Raw genomic sequence first — 16,768 nt, forward strand, 5'->3', positions numbered from 1 at the left:
TACCTCATCTAATTTAAAGAATGATGTATTACCCCTACTCTAGTGACTATTTTGCGTTATGGGAGATTCACTTTTTATTGGTCACAGCTTTAGGAAATATCACAAAGGGGGAGTGAGCACGTATGCGTCCCAAAATCCAGAGAGGAGAATGCTGAAAATCAGAGCCAAGGGACACTTAAAGCTTCACATGCTTTCCCCCTGTGTTTGATGCCAGTAACGGAAAAACAGCATTGTGTGCCTTGAGTGGAGATTCTAATGAGACGGTACAGCAGTGACCCCGAGGCTGTTCTCCCTGGGATTTTTGTGAATTAAGAAACTAAGACTATCAGAGGGGAAAACTTTTCCAGTGGATAGCTCTTCTAGCTTGAAAACTATTAGTCCAACTAAAAACTGAAATTTTAAAAACAAAGGAGGTAGTGGCAAGGTGACATCAGGCACACATGCTCCACTAGAGATAGAGTGTGTATAACAGGGCCCAGAGAGCATCCTTCTAATACACGTTTGCCTGAAGACAGAGAGCTATCTGATGGGAAATTGTACGAGTGAGGATGTGAGAAGCACATGTCTTCGATTGTTTTGGATACATTTTCCCTTTTCTAAAATCATGGTCTAAAAATCTTGCAATATTGTAATTTCATTTGTCAAGTGGGAAACCCCAAAGTGGAGGTGACGGATTTCAGGAAGTCCTCACAAACCTTCCAATTCTGTTTCTAAAACTCTGCTGCTTCTGCCACAAATCCTAAGACAGGAGACTCACACAAGTTAATTTTATTCTGAAGAGAAACACAGTGGAAAACAGAGGTCTGAGTTGCCTCATCTCCAGTGGAGTTGGAGCTGATAAGATTTTACTTAAAAATTCGCTACTTCAGGGCTTCCCTGGTGGCTCAGTGGTTGAGAGTCCGCCTGCCGATGCAGGGGACGTGGGTCTGGGAAGATCCCACATGCCGCGGAGCGGCTGAGCCCGTGAGCCATGGCCGCTGAGCCTGCGCGTCCAGAGCCTGTGCTCCACAACGGGAGAGGCCGCAACAGTGAGAGGTCCGCGTACCTCAAAAAAAAAAAAAAAAAAAGATTCGCTACTTCTACCCTGCTTTATTTACTGGAAAACTGGTATAAATCCTGAAATAGAGGGAAAATAAAAAGGAAATGGTCTCTTCTTTCCCACTGGATGTTTTCCCTGCTACAGCCCTTCTCTCTCAATTACACACACACACACACACACACACACACACACACACACACACACACACACCCATTTCGTTGGCCTTTCTATGGAGGTGAAGGGTACCTGTCTGGAGTTTCTGTCTCGTCCGTACTGCTGTGTCCATCAGAGTTTAGAGTGGGACACAGAAACCACCGAAGGCAATTCACGTAGAAAGGGATTTAAGGCAAGATATTCTGTTAACAAACTCTTTGCAAGAAAACAATTTGGAAGTTTAAAACAAAACAAACAAACAAAAAACCCCAACTAAACATGCAATTACTATATGGCCAAGCAATTACACTCTTGAGCTAAGTGAAAACTAGAGTCACAGAAAAACCTGTACATGAATGTTCATAGCAGCTCTATCTGTAGCAGCCCCAGACTAGAAGCAGCCCAAATACCCTTCAATGGGTGAATGGCTGCACAAACCTGGGGCATCCACACCATGGATTGCTACTCAACAATAAAAAGGGATGGGCTGCTGATACACACGACTGGGATGGACCCCCAGGAAACTTAGGCTCAGTGAAAAAAGCCAGTTCCCAAAGACTGCAAGCTGTATGAGTCCATTTATAATACTTTTTGAAGTGACAAAACTTGAGTAGTAAAGGGCAGATTAGTGGTTTCCAGGGATGAGAGATGGGGCTGTAAAAGGGCAGCAGGAGGCATCCTTGTGTTGCCAGATATTCTGTATTTTGATCTTGGTGGTAGATAAACGAACCTATACATGTGATAAAATGGCATAAAGCTAAACACACGTATGTACAAATGAGTACAGGTAAAACTGGGGAAATCTGCATAATAGAAGCAAATTGTATCAATGTCAATATCCTGCTTGTGATGTTGCACCGTAGTTTTTGAGCATGTGACCATGGGGGAAATTGGGTAAAGGGTGCATGGCATGTCACTGCATTATTTCTTACAAATACATTTTAATCTACAATGATTCCAATAAAAACCTTGGTTTAGAAAAAAAAAAACTTTGTAAGGAGTGGAGGAACAGAGGCTAGAGGGCTATCACTGGGCTGCTGATGTCAAGGGCACACCCCCAGAGCTCCAAGCCAGAATTTAGGAAGCTGCTGCCGCCACCACCCTGACCGGCTCCGGTACTCATGCAACTTGTGACAGACCTAAACTTGGAACCTAGCTGCCGAAAACTTTTCTACTATGTGACCAGCAGGAGAAAGATGGTGCCTGTTTCCCTTCCACCTGTCATAGTCTGACTGGTAGAACTCAATTTCCAAAACCCTGGATGCAACATAACCTGGGAAATGTGGGCTTTAGCACTTCAGTTTTTCCAAATAGAATATGGAATGGAGTTGGAAGAGCCAATCATGGTTTTTACCCTAACCAGTTACTAGCTATGTGACCTCGGCAACACTTTTTACAAATTACAATCACCATTCTTAGATGACATGTTATATAAGGTTCTGGACACAATTCCAACGTGTTTTGGGGAGGGTTTCCCATACCACCAAGGAACATCAGCTGGGTGTGTCCTAACAACGCAACTCAATTTTTTTTTTTTGGCCAGGGATTGACCCCACGCCCTCTGCAGTGGAAGCGTGGTGTCTTAACCACTGGACCGCCAGGGAAGTCCCAGCGTAACTCAATTCTGACACTTGTTACCAGGAGGTACCTTGGTCTCTAAGCCAAGGAGAGAGGCTACAGAAGGAACCAACCCTGCTAACACCTGATCTTGTTCTTCCAGCCTCCAGAACTGTGAGGAAACAAAATTCTGTTGTTTAAGCTCTCAATCTGTGGCAGCCTCAGCAAACCAATATACTGCTCTACCACTGTTCTCGGGCCCTCTCCAGATTCTGGGACAGCAAGACCATAGAAATGAATGTCGCTCCCACAAGACTCCTAGGCGAGCAAAGCTTTCTATTGGAAGGAGAGCTGGTGCACGAGGGAGAAGGTATGAAAGAATGCCAGCTCCCCGAGGACTTTCAGGGAAGGGGTTTTAAAGGTCATGTGAGGGAGGGGATGCAGGAGCCTGTGCTCAGGTCTCCAATTCACTGGCGTCAAGGTGAAGTTTAGAGCATCATCAACCATCTGGTTTCAATAGGTCTGGGGTCCACATGCTTGTAGTCAGCAGTTTTCGTCTGCTTCCTGCAAGAACAAATTAGGAATGTGTGTCAGGCCTTTATCTATATCTTTCAGGGAACCGGCAGTTCAGTGGTTCTGCTAGGTGGCGGTTTTACAGTCCTGCTTTTGTACTTTGGAAACTGTGTACATTCATCAGTGGAACAGAGATAACCTTCTACTCCTGTGGGTCTTTGGTTATTTTCTCAGAAGGCCAAGCCTTTAGGTGCTTTGTTTTACTGGGCCTGTCAAGCCCACTAACTCAAGGCCATTCCCCAGTCCTTTTCCAAAATGGCTGTACTCCTGTCTTCCTGTCTCATCACCTTTCTTCAGAGAATTTTTCTAGAGAAATATCCTTCTTTTTTTTTTTTTTTGCGGTACGTGGGCCTCTCACTGTTGCGGCCTCTCCCGCTGCGGAGCACAGGCTCCGGACGCGCAGGCTCAGCGGCCATGGCTCACGGGCCCAGCCGCTCCGCGGCATGTGGGATCTTCCCGGACCGGGGCACGAACCCGTGTCCCCTGCATCGGCAGGCGGACTCTCAACCACTGCGCCACCAGAGAAGTCCAATATCCTTCTTTTTAAACCTCCCACTGTATTTCTGAACTACCATTTCCCTCAATATTTTGGAATTATTTTATTTGCAAGCCCTAAAATATAATTGATTTTCTTTCCATGGGTCTTCCACTGTCATGCTTCTTACCAGGACAGGCCAGCAGTGTGATCGGAGGTCTCGGCTGCCAGATAAACTTGGCACGTCCTCCCTAAGGATCCACTTTTTCAGCAATTTGGGGGAATGTTAAATAATTTATCTGCAAATTAATTCAAAGCATATTTATATTAAAACAAACATAAGTTTTTAATAGAATCTAGTAGATTTCAAAGACATTTCTTGCTTATAGCGAGTTGCCCTAGTGAGAGGGTTTCCTCTCCTCTGCCTCAGGGCCTCTCTGTTAACCAGTGATGCAGCCCTCTGCTGGGGCTAGTAACAGACCTTCCTTTAGTCATTCTCTGAATGGAACGGACAGGGGAGAGGCAAGTGAATCCAGAGACAAGTCTATCCATAAAGTTAAGGCATATTGCTGACATGCTTAGGGGACAGAGAGATTTTTAATGAAATCCTGAGCTCTTCTATTTTGGGATTTGAAGGGTGTAAGGGTCTTTCCCCCCACCCCTACCCCCATTTTTTGTACGGGCCCTGCCAGCATGCGGGATCCTAGTTCCCCGACCAGGGATCGAACCCGCGCCCCCGCCTGCAGTGGAACCGCGGAGTCTTGACCACTGGACCGCCAGGGAAGTCCCAAGTCTGTAAGGGTCTTGCAGGTTAGGTTGGGCACCTCCTAGTCACTCAGTTTGTGATTTCAAGCGCTGGTCTGTGCTGATCCGTTGGGGAGAGGAATATGTACAGTGCAGAGAAGCAGAGCAGTGGGCATAAGGAAGTTCCTCTCTCCTCCCTGGTTCCAGCCAATGCTTAGGTACACACACCTGCTACCCTGCCAGCGTCTGAGTCAGCTCCTCTCCTCTCCCTGCCCTATGTGCAACTGCCACACGGAAGCCAAATTCGACAGACGTCAAGCTAGGACGCCACCTTGCATCTGAATTACTTTTTGAAATTCGGCATGTCCAGGTTTACTGACCTGTGCAGTCTTTTCAACACTTCCTTCTGCTGCACATGGTTGGGGTCACAAACTTTCGTCTTGCTCTGCCAGTCCTCTGACTACAACATTTTGAATCGAGTTACTTGGAATCTCGTGCCTGGTTCCAAGCCTCAGAAAAACACGAGAAGATCCAGAAAGCAGGTTAGGCGTGAGGCCGGTCATTGCCCCTATCCGTGACCCCATTCAGGGCCCTTGTAACGCTAGTGCCCTTCAGGAAACAGAGAACCAGACTCCTCAAAGGGCATTGCAGCAGGTTTCCAGGAATTACTTATCAAAGCCGATGACCCAGGGGCCGTGACCCCTAGATTCGGACGGGATTCAGGGCTTTCTCCTAAGGGAAATGTCTGCCCCTACTTCTTCCCAGCATCCTCGGATAGTGTGACGATTCCTGGGAGATTCAGGAGGGTGGAGGGGAGGACGTGCAGCGTGAGATGGTGAAGTCAGGCCGCCGACGGTCCGCCCCGTCCACTGCCAGCCCTTGCAAGCGGCATGCCTGGCGTAAAGACCCGGCATCCCAGCCTCTCCTGAGGATCCGGATAAGCCCGCGCAGGCGCGCCCGACGCCCCGCCTGGCGCGCGCGCTGCCGGAAGTGGGCGGGGCCTTTCAGCGTGGAGGGCGGGGCCTGCCGCCGGCGCGGCGGTGCGTCGTGCGGTGATGCAGCTGACGCTGCGCCCGCCAGGCCGCAGTCCGGCCGCCCCGCCCCCGGCCCGGCCCGCCCCGCCGGCCCCCCAGGCGGCCCTGTCAGAGTGCGGCAGCGGGCGGCGCGGGGCTGGTCCTTGCAGCCGGCGAGGAGGCACCTGCGGCATACCCCCGGCGGTCGGCGCCTCTCTTCAGCGCGCGCGGACATGGCCCAGGCAGCGGCGTGCTGCCCCAGCGCCCGCGGCTCCGGGGACGGCGAGACTGGCAAGCCCAGGAAGGTGGCGCTCATCACGGGCATCACAGGCCAGGTGAGCAGGGGCGGGGGCCGCGGGCACGTGTGCGCGCGGGGCGCCGGGGGGGCGGCCGCGGGGGCGCCGGGAGCTCGGGCCGCGAGGAGGCCGGTGCCCGCGCGCGGGGCTCCCTTGCTGCCCGGTCCCCTCGCCCGGGTCCCAGGTCGCGGAGGAAGTAAGACGGAGCGGTGCTGTGCAGTCACAGACCAGGAAATGTTTTCTTGTTTTGTGTTTTCTTACACGTTAAAAGCCACCTCGCAGGAACTTCCGAGACCGCGGCCGCACCTGGACGTGGGGCAGGCTGGTCTGGGCTCGGGCCAGGTCCCCTCCCTGCCCCAGACCCTCAGGAGTGTCCGGAGCCCGGCCCGCGAGCGGCGGGCGGCGCCGGGGCCGGGCCTCTAGGGTCCCCCCGGGCGGTGGCGGTGCCGACACCCAGGAAGTGATGGGGTGAATAAAGGTGATAATCCTAATGCGCACGCAGGCTGTGCTTATTACGCGCAGTCACTTGGCTGATAGGACCTCATTTAGTTTTCCCAGCTGCTCTTTGAGGCGGTGCTCTTATGATCTCCACTTCACAGATTGGGAAACCAAGGCCCGCGGTCAAAGCGCTAGGAAGTGTCCAGTTGGGATTCACACTGCTGTCAGACTCTCTGGCAGGAGACAAGAGGTAGAAACTGTCTAGGCGTACAGTCAAAGGGAGTTAGACAGTTGTAACTGCTGGATACCTGATTACTTCTTAGTTACTCATGCATCGTGCTGTGTTTAAGGTAATTACAGTAAACCCCGTTTTGAAAACTGGTGGGAGGGGTGTGGGGGAGGGACAGGGATCTGAGGCTGAGTAAGAGAACCCTCAAAGTCAGTCAAGGGCCTGCATACTTTCAATATTATGGAGAAAGTAGTTAAGCTGTTCGTGTAAGTCTGTTGGTATGGCTTATGCCTACGGAAGTGCCAGCAGCGTGAATCCATGCAGGTTAGAAGGGAAGCCTTATTTAGAGCCGGGAGTGCAGTGGTCGGGTTGGTGCTGAGTGGCCTCCTCCAGGCTGTCTTCCTGAGCTACTCCCTGGCCAGACAGTTTTGGCTCCCCACTTCATTTCCACCTTAAAACCCCTGCTTGAGGGTCAGGCTCCTTCTAACCTCTGCACCAGTATCTCCCACTTCCCTCCAACCCCACCCTGTGCATTGTCCCCTCATTTGTTGGGTGTTGTGCTGGCTTCTGCAGCCCCTGGTACAGTGCTGATCTCTGGTTGCCACGTAAATCCCTGCTGGTGGAGTTTACTGCTCTGCTTCGCATTTATCTCCCAGGACAGTGACTCCCGCCGTGGGTCTCGGAGTGCTGTGAGGTTAATGCAAAGGATCTGGAGAGCCATACCTGCTGTCCAGTTTCTTAGTCGTGTTGGGTGAGAGCTTGTTGAGCTACTCATTCTGCTGAACATTTTATATATTCCTATGTAAGAGGCAGGTACAGTTTTTGTCCCCATTTTACACCTGGCTTAGTAAGTAAGGTTAAGTATGTTCCTTGAAGGCGCACACCTCATGAGTGTCAGGGCTGAGATCTGAACCCAAGAGTTGCTCTAGTCATTTTGTTATACTGCCTCTGTGGTAAGCCACATTAAGTTACAGCCCTGTGTGTGTGTGTGTGTGTGTGAGAGAGAGAGAGAGAGAGAGAGAGAGAGAGAGAGACAGACAGAGACAGAGAGACAGAGACAGAGACGGGGGAGTAGGGGAGAGAGAGGGACTGTTTTACTCTAAGAAGAGGTCTCAGATTCAAGGTGAGGTTGAAACCGCTGCTCTGGCCCTTAGGGCTGTCGTGGCCTTTGTGCTAAGATGGGCTTTTGCATGGGTTGTCCCACGTTCGCCCTTGAGAGTGCATGCAGGTGGCCAGGGTGCCTGTCTGCTGTGCATCTCTAGTGCTCACTGCCAGCAGTCACTCCAGCTTTCTTCCTCCTGTCTCTTCCTGACAGTAGTTGTGAATCATTCCCGGGGTTTTTTTTACCTTATTAAATCACCTCGAAGAAAACCAGGCTGTGCTCTGCATTGCCGCTTCAAGGCCCTCTGCCAGCCATCCCCAGGGCTCACCTCATGGTCTAATTATGCTTGCTCTTTGCTACACCCGGGGAAATGTTATTGCTGCTCCCTGAATATTGCTGCCTTGTACCTCCGTGGGGTCATTATTTTGCACCTGAATGCCCTCACAAGTCTTACTCCTTTTAACTCAGCTAAAAGCCTCAGCCAAATGCAATCATTCCAGGCTTTGTATTTTCAATTCTTTGTATTTACAGATGTGCAATCCATGTTGGCTACATAGATAGTTCACATAGCTTAGTTCTTTGGTTTCTTAACTCCTTTAGGGTAGAAACCTTCTTTTGAGCTTACTACCTCCCATGTGGCTTCACCTAGTGGGCTTCCAAAATGTTGACTTACTCTTCCCATGAACAGAACTTGTCTCTACTGTGTGCCTGCAGGGTGCAAGGCTTGCTTTGTGGCTGCTGGGAGCCAGAGCCTACGTAAGCTGTACTCTCTGCCCTCCAGGATCTCACAGTTTTTGAGGGACTTAATGCACATGTCAAAGTCCGTATTTTACAAATATGTTAGGGGCCGCATGCCTGGTTCATCCAACCTCACTGAATGCTGGCAGTAGCAGGGGCTGTGTTTGGGGAGAACAGCGTGTACAGGAGTGCAGAGAGGGGAGAGTTTGGGGGGCCATGAGGACCAAACATAGTAATAATGGGAGGAAAGAGAATTTATTACATTTTGTACCTCTTGCTTATTTCCAAAAAGATTCTGAGGTGGCTTCAATAAAAAAAAACACAGCGTTGGACCATCCTAAGAAGAATGAAAAAAATAGGAGTCTGCAGTGAAGGCTGTAGAAAGATGGAGGTAGTGTCCCCAACACTGAGGACAGCTGCCAGGTGGGCATGAAATTCAGCTTTGAGCTTCCTGACCGTCGAGGCAGAGTGGGTGGGCACGTGGAACTTTGTTAGTACTGAACTCTCGGGGACACAGAACAACATGATGCACAATGAGCTCGATGGAGTCATCTCCTCAGGACGCTCTTGTTACCCCGATGGACTGTGGGAGCACATTTTTCGGTAGGTGGAGACTTCAGAGAACTGAATGGTCAGCGTTTGTGGGGTTTTCCCTTTCTGATATCTGTTATGTCAAGCTAGTCTCTGCCAGGAGCATAGGCAAGTTGGAACTGTAGATTACCTTGTCAGGTGTCCTTGGTACGAAATTAATATTGGTGTTTTAAATATGGAAGAACTGACACGTTGAGGTCCTCCACACCTGCAAGCAGCCTAGGTTTTCCTTAGGAAGCGCTTTAGATGTGGTCAGACATCTAAGCAAACACCAAGTCCAGAGTTCTGCGCCATGACACATGGAAGGCAAAGTGTTTATCTTTAAATGGTTGGAAAGTTAGTCCTGGTCAAGAGGAGTTAACTTGTCTGCTGTTGGCAGACAACACATTTTTACCAAGTCTTGCGTAGAGGAAAGAGATGGACCCTTTGAGCTGTCAGGCAGATTATTTAAGCCGTAATATTTTGTTTCAGAATTTTATTTTTATGGCCTTATTTTTTATTTTCACTAATTTAATTATTTTCTTTTGAGCATGTTCTAGCTGCCATCAGACAACCATAGCCTTTAAAGAGAGCATGTTTAAAACAGATACCCAGATTCCCTAGACTTAGGTGGCTCTCACAGGCTTATTATCTTCATTTAAGATGCTGGAAAATGGTAATTGAGAATTGGCAGGAAGTACCATTCTTTCCACAGTTTTCCTTATCCCTTTTAAATAATGCTTCAATGGGATCATAATAGATGACGGGGATATTACATCTTCTGGTTTTACTTTCTAATCCATATTTGGTGTCCCGCAAATTTCTGCATTCCAGTATTGGCATCAGAATCATCACTTGTGTAGATAGAGATTTCATGAAATGTGATGAAGTCTATTAAAATAAGCCTATTTGATTGGTAATGGCTACATGGAATTGCGGAGCCAAAGCTGTGTCCAGTTCAAGGGAGAGGCCCATGATAGATTAGTGATGTCTGCCTGGGAGAGGGATGGGAGTGATGGCACAGTGCTATGTCTTTACAGGATTGTGAATCCTTGGGTTTAGGAAAAAAGTGTCTTAATCACTTATCCCCTATATCTAGCATAACTGGTAAAGGTTAGGTACTCAAAATATTTCATAATTAAGTCTTTACTTACTGATGTTTATTATCTTGCAGAAAACTTGCCTGGAAGTTGTAGAAGTCTGTAGAAATGAGAACAGAATGCAGTTATTGTTGGTTGGGTAGAAGCAAGGCATTTCAGGGTACTGTGGGGGAATTGGACAGTGTATACCCAACATAGTTGCAATTTAGGAGATAAAATGATTTGTTGTAACTTCAGATTTAAAGGATTTAGAAAATACCCATTTCAGGGAAAAAAGTAACATATCCAGTTTTATATGATAGATTTCCTACCATTTTTGTACTCATGTTAACCATTGAATTAAAAAAAATATTCCGTTGTCGTGTGCGTTGAGATCTTCGTACTGGAGTTAAATAACCATCATTGTGTGGAGGAGGAGGGGAGGCTGAGAAAGTGTGATTCCCCAGGTCACACAGCTGGTTAGCACGGGGGCTAGGACTGATCAACACTGTCCTTCACTGACAGCAAAGGGGCTGCTTTGAGCCAGAAAAATTGGAGTAAAGGAGTCTATGGTAGTGAAATGTGGAGGATGGTGTTCTGTAAAGTTGAATAATAATAAATTACACCTGAAAAGCCATCAAATCTATTTCAGTATTTAAGGAAAAGGTGACTTTATGTTAAGTTTTATAACATTTAACATCTTATTTTGACAAAATTTTTGCAGTTTGAAAAGATTGAGAGGCAATTAAATAGGAGTCTTTAGTATTTAACTTACAAAGGAAAATTAATAAAATACAGGGACTAGAGAAGGTGGTTCACGTTCGGCCATTCCTTAGAGAACTCGGACACTCCCTTCATTGGAGGCGTATGCTGTCCCGAGCTAGAGTTGCCTCCGGAGCCTGCAGACTTCTTGAGCACGGCCTGTCTCCCCGTTACACGCAAAAGCCCAGTGCTTCTGTCTCCATGTGGGGCTTCGGGACTCCAGGGCTGAAATCGAGGGGAGTTTTATTAGTTACCACCTGATCGCTGAGATGAACTAGAAGAACTGCTAATTGTCCTTGTGATCTTGAACAGCTTTCTTTGAGGTGTGGAGTTCTCAACTTGCCTGTCCTTTGAAGCAGCCTTTCCTCAACTTTTGTTAGAGGTTTTCACTAAACTGGGATTATTTGGCTATGATTCCATATAAAGAATCAGGCTTAAGGAGTGAGGCAAAATGTTTGCCTTTAACCAGGATTCTGGACACTTGGTAGATAATTATTTGGGGGAAGGGCACAGAAAAAATTTACTGACATTGATAGAATGATTGCTGTGTGCCAGGCAGTGTGCCCAGCATTTTATATAAATTATCTCATTTAACTGTGGGTGGTAGGTATTTTTACTGTCCTCCCTATACCGAGCAAGGAAACTGAGATTTGGAGAACTTCAGACTTGCCTGAGAACCTCTTGCACCAGTCTTTTCTCAGGACCTTCTCTCCTGTGTCAAGTCAGACTAGCTCTGTTGGCCAGATTGTTGACAAACTGTACAAGTTCACTGCTCTTGAGAAGCAGGTTGTTTTTAAAGGCTGCTTTTTGATTAGTGCTTTACCATGCTGTTTAGGTGATATTAACATTACTAGCCTGTGTGTCTAGGAGAAGTCTGGGGTGAGGGGGGGGAGGGGGGCGGAGAGCTGCCCTCTGAAGCCTGCTGAAGACCCCTGGTGGCTCCTTTCCCCAGCGTTCTTCCCAGTTCTCTGAGGGTTTTACGGTAAGAAATGGAGATGGGGGAGCAGAGTGGCTTCCCTGCCCACAGACCTCCCGGTGGAGGGTCAAGAGCCAGCAGCCACTTCGTGGGCCCTCAGAAGTGGGCCAGGGCTGCAGCTTGGGTGAGGGCGGTCTGGTTGGAGCCTGTGGCTGCAGAGCTTGCCCGCGGCCCAATGTGCACAGGGACAGCCAGGTCTCCGGGTGGTGGAGAGAGGCGGGCGAGGGCCCTTCTCCACCTGCATGTGGACCGTAGTTACAGCTCCGGGTTCACTTGCTGTGCTTCTTTCCTCTCTGCAGAGTGGGGTTTGTTCTTGCTGTCAAGGCCCAGATTCCTGAGGAGACTAAGAAGTCTCCTGTTCTAGACTCTTGGATGCCGTCATGTAAGCTGGAACATCTTTTGGCCTGCAGAGTGCCCTTAACGGATACTTTGGACTTGCCTTTTCTCCAGGTGGTAGTTTAATCTGAAGAGATGCTTACTTGACTTGAGAGGACCCTCTCTTCTCTCTTCCAGTAAGCCTTGCATTCGGGCTGAGAGTGGTTCTCTATTTCATATCCCCAAAATTTCCAGTAGGATTTGGTGGTTTTTTTTTTGTTGTTGTTTTTTGCTTAATTAATCTTTTCTCTTGGAGGCAATTACATTTGGGGGCAGATCATCCTCTACTTAGTGATAGAAGTACTAGTGCTCATGATTAATTCGGTCGACGGATGTTTGAGTGCCAACGATGTGTCAGGCACTGGGGATACGACAGTGAACAGAACAGACAAAAATGAGCCTCCTGTGACACTCACGTTCTGGGTGGTGATGATGGCGGTGATGGTGGGTGGATGACAGTAATTAAGGTGTGTTGAGCATTCACTCTGTGCCAGGCACCGCTTAGTGGGCTTTACACCTGTTTCCTTTCTGGAGCAAGGGAGCCCTCCTCTGAGGCGGTTTTCTTGTCACCCCTGAGGAACGCAGAGGTTAAACAGATAGCCCAAAGGTCACTCCCGTCCTTGTTTGCAAAGTCAGAGGTGAAATGTAAATCCCAGTAATTTTATTTTCTATCAAGTTTATTACTAGAATTAACAAATAAATTCTAAGGAGAGGTAAATAGATGGTGTGTCAAATTTGAAAAATAAAGCATATTCAAGAGGTTTTTTGTTTGTTTTTGCAGTTGTGGAAAGATATGGATTATAGTAGTAAAATAAGCCTGTATTAATCACTACATTATATGGCCCTTATTTTATTTTCTTTGCTGTCATTTAGGTCACACCGTTAATTAATTCATTGATGACTTATCTTGCGAACTCCCTAAATGCTGGGACTCTGTCTTGGGACAAGTGGAAGAGGAGTTGAATTTCTTGGCCAGCATGGGTTTCAGTTACTGCTTAGCTAGTTAGGAGCTGCATCGATTTGGGCAGGGTATTTACCTTTGCTGCCAGGTTGGAAGAGTTATTCCTACCGAATAGAAAAGAAGTCCGGCATGGAATAGGGCGTTTGCCCCATGACTAGAATGGACCTCTCTTCACAGTGCTAACCGGATAGTGAGAGTACTCCAATATGGGGAAAGGACATTGAATGTGGAGGGAGCCAAAGTCAGCCTTGCTCCGTGGGGGGAATCTATCGCCTAGGGCGGAAAGTTCCCTGGGATTTGGAATCAGCCACAGACTACAAACAGATTTGAAGTCCGGTGTGTCTTACAGTGCAAAGCAGATCTGGGGGCCGATCTTATCTTCCCTTGTGAGAGGATTGTGGGCAGTGGACTGGACTCTAATCCTCCTTACTGTGATTTTCGGTCCAGGAGGAAAGGTTTGGCATAACTGGGAATGAGAAGGATGTCTTCAGTCCTGTCCTGCTTTGGTCAAAGACTGTTATGCGGTGAAACTTTTTTTTATGTCTTTACATTACACATAATTAACTGATTAACTGAGGAAAGAGCATGGACCTGAGAATCAGAGGCTGGGTTTTAACACCAATTAATTGTATAGCCTTAATTTTTTCTTAATCCATAATACGAAGGGATCACCTGGCGATCTCTAAAGTCTGTTCAGAGTGGAACGTGCTATAACTTTAGGATTGAACACTAATTATAGTTTATTGTATGCAAAAAAGTCTTGCATTTAAGCAGTGCAGTCATTTAATATCAGTTTCAAGCTAAGGCCAATAGGACAATTTAAAAAAAAATAAAACCAGTGACTGTTAACTGTAGTGAATTTATAATTAAGTGTGTAAACTGGGAAGAAATTCACATATGAGTTGTATTTTGCTAGAATTTATAAGGTTAAAGCAGGAATTCTGAGCTGTCTGCCCTGGTAGGTTTTACCAAATGAAGTGGTTTTTTGGTGAGGAAGGATTTAAAATTCCTGGAGATCACGCCTCATTTTCCACATTAAAAATTAGATTCAGAGAGGGCTTCCCTGGTGGCGCAGTGGTTGAGAGTCCGCCTGCCGATGCAGGGGACACGGGTTCGTGCCCCGGTCCGGGAAGATCCCACGTGCCGCAGAGCGGCTGGGCCCGTGAGCCACGGCCGCTGAGCCTGCGCGTCCGGAGCCTGTGCTCCGCAGCGGGAGAGACCACAATAGTGAGAGGCCCGCGTACCACCAAAAAAAAAAAAAAAAAAAAAGCCGTCTCTGGCAAACTGCCATCCTGAGCAAACGCCCGGCGTACGGACTCCCGGGCAGTAGGCGCCTGGGGCGAAGCGCAGAGGTCAGGAAGCGGCCGTGGGGCTTCGGGACCGCGTGAGACTGGCCTGTGCCTGCCCTTCCCTGCCTGCGTCTCCCCGACCCCACCGCCAAATGGACTCGGAAACACTGCGACTTGTCTCCGGGAGTTGCTTGAGGGTTAAAGGACGTGGATGCCTCTCAGGCCCTGAGCCCAGTGGTTGGCACAGACGAGCGCTCAGCACCCACGGAATCAATGCAACCAGAGCACGGACGCCACCCTCCCCAGCAAACCTCAATTTAACACATGCCCGCCAAGAAAATGACGTCTTCTCAGTGTCCCCCGAGTCATCCCCTCGGTGCCAGACTCTGGGGCGGGTTTCTAGGGCAGAAAGGTGAGCAAGTTAAACACGGCCCCTGCCCTCCGACCGGGGACAGGTACATGATTCCTCCACTTGGCTTCAAATACGCGCGCGTTTGTCAAGTAAAATCAGGGTCACCCTCAGATCGGGCTGATGCACCGTAGGGGAAATCTGGAAAGGCATCTGCTGCAGGAGCAGCTGGGGAAATGCAGGGTCGGGAAGCGCCCCCATGGGCCTTCTCTGCGAGGGTGCTGTGGGGGGACAAGGGGACTGAGAGGTACCTGGTGGGAGCGCTGGCTGGCCGGGGCACTCCCCCTCCGCGGGGTCCCCCTCCTCCGGAAGACGGGCACCGCCCTAGTCAGAGGCCTGAGCGTGGTCACCGCAGCCTGGGCACGCGCCACACGAGATGATGCACGAGGCTGACGCCGCTGCCTCGTGGATGCCCTCTGGTCACAGCGACCTCTCGCGGCCTGAGCCTCCTGCTGTCTGTCCTCAGCCTCGGTGCCCCCAAGGGACCCTGCTTCCACCCTAGTAGGTGACACGGGCCCCGTGCTCCAGTGTGTGGGTTCATCACATGCAAGGCCCACCCCTGTGGCCGTCCAGCCAATGAGGGTGCAGCTGGCGGGCTCCTGTGGCGGCTGTCTGGAGCTATCCGGATGCGGGAGCAGCCTGTGCAAAGCTTCTGAGGCCAGAGTGTGCCTGATGTGTTCAAGGAAAAGCCAAGTGTTTGGAGCAGAGTAGGTGAGAGAGAGAATAGTAGGAAATGTGATCAGAAAGAGAATAAGGATTCAGGCTTCTACTGTGCATGAGATCTGAAGTCCCTGGAGTGTTTGGATCCTTAGAGAGGATTCTGTCTTATGTTTTGGAAGGACGCCTGTGGCTGCTTGACTGTGAACAGGTTATAATGGGCTGAAGAGTGAAGCAGGAAGGCCAAGTAGAAAGGTACTGCTTCATGCCTGGGCACAGTGGCGGAAACTGTGTGCCCTTCATGCCCTGCAGAGGGAGACGGCAGAAGAGCTGCAAAGAGGATCATCTGATGGAGGAGATGGAAAGGGAGACGCCCGAGAACCAGGGGAGAGCAGTGTTCGGACAACGAGGGGAGGTCTATGGGGCGTGGGGGGCATGGTGTTGAGTACGGGGGGCTAGAAATGTCTACTGGGCTTAGGTGATCACCAGTGGCTGTGGGATGGATTTGGGCAGCAACAAGTCACAAGGGGAGAATAGAGAGTGTGGTCTGTCCTTTCAGCAAGTGTCAGCATGAAAAAAAAATGAGATGGGGAAGAATGAAGGCAAGGTTTTTCCTTAACGTACTAGTCATGGTTGAGCCTTTAGAGTGTGTGCTCTGTGCTGGTACCGTGCTGAGCACTTGACGTGCAGCCACTGATTTCATCCGCCAAGTTTTTCATGGTAGGTGTTATTATTATTATCCCCACTTTATAGATGAGGGTCCTGAGGCTAAAGGAAGTGGAACAACTTGCCTGAGGGTGCCAGCCAGGGGGAAATGGGATGTGGGCCTGAGCAGTCTGGCTCCATCATTGGTGCCCATGAGCACAGGGTCACGCTCAGCGGCCAGAGCCTGGAGACACCCATCCTTCTACTCCTTCCCCCTTCATTCCAGAAACACTCCCCAAGAGAGTGGTAAAGACCCGGGGGAGAGGGGTTGGTTGACAGATCAGGAGGAGGTCTGGGGTGTGTGCTAGCATCTTTCCCTGGCTTTCTGATCCTTGTAAGCTGTGAGTTGGTGCATTTGCTTCTTGCTCCAACTTTAGGGGCAGTGGTTTTCCTTTAACATCTGATGTATGTGAAAAGAGTTGTTGATTTTCAATTTGTTCATCTTTTTTCTTGTTATGAGGATGAGAGTCATGACTTCCAAGCTCCTTACTTGCTGGGCAGGAAACCTGGTTTTATTTTTATGTCGGAGAATGTTCTGGTTTTTAGGAGATATGTGCTAAAAACAAATTTAGGAATGAGGTGTCATGAGGTTAGAACATGTCGTTGAAAAGGTTCAGCATGTTGGGGA

General features: G+C 49.0%; 2 long non-coding RNA genes across 2 annotated transcripts; one reads left to right on the forward strand and one right to left on the reverse strand.

Annotated features, from left to right (window-relative positions):
- Nucleotides 1-949: 949 nt before the first annotated feature.
- LOC137217638 (uncharacterized) lies at nucleotides 950-5,462 on the reverse strand. The gene is made up of 3 exons (XR_010940156.1): nucleotides 4,922-5,462; nucleotides 3,988-4,096; nucleotides 950-3,313 (listed from the first exon to the last, which is right to left on the reverse strand). It is a non-coding gene; the product is annotated as an uncharacterized lncRNA (long non-coding RNA).
- A 116-nt stretch (nucleotides 5,463-5,578) lies between these two features.
- On the forward strand, nucleotides 5,579-6,341 carry LOC137217149 (uncharacterized). The gene is made up of 2 exons (XR_010940020.1): nucleotides 5,579-5,889; nucleotides 6,122-6,341. It is a non-coding gene; the product is annotated as an uncharacterized lncRNA (long non-coding RNA).
- Nucleotides 6,342-16,768: the final 10,427 nt, after the last annotated feature.

This window comes from Pseudorca crassidens, chromosome X (assembly GCF_039906515.1).
Source record: "Pseudorca crassidens isolate mPseCra1 chromosome X, mPseCra1.hap1, whole genome shotgun sequence".
Taxonomy (NCBI): Eukaryota; Metazoa; Chordata; class Mammalia; order Artiodactyla; family Delphinidae; genus Pseudorca; species Pseudorca crassidens.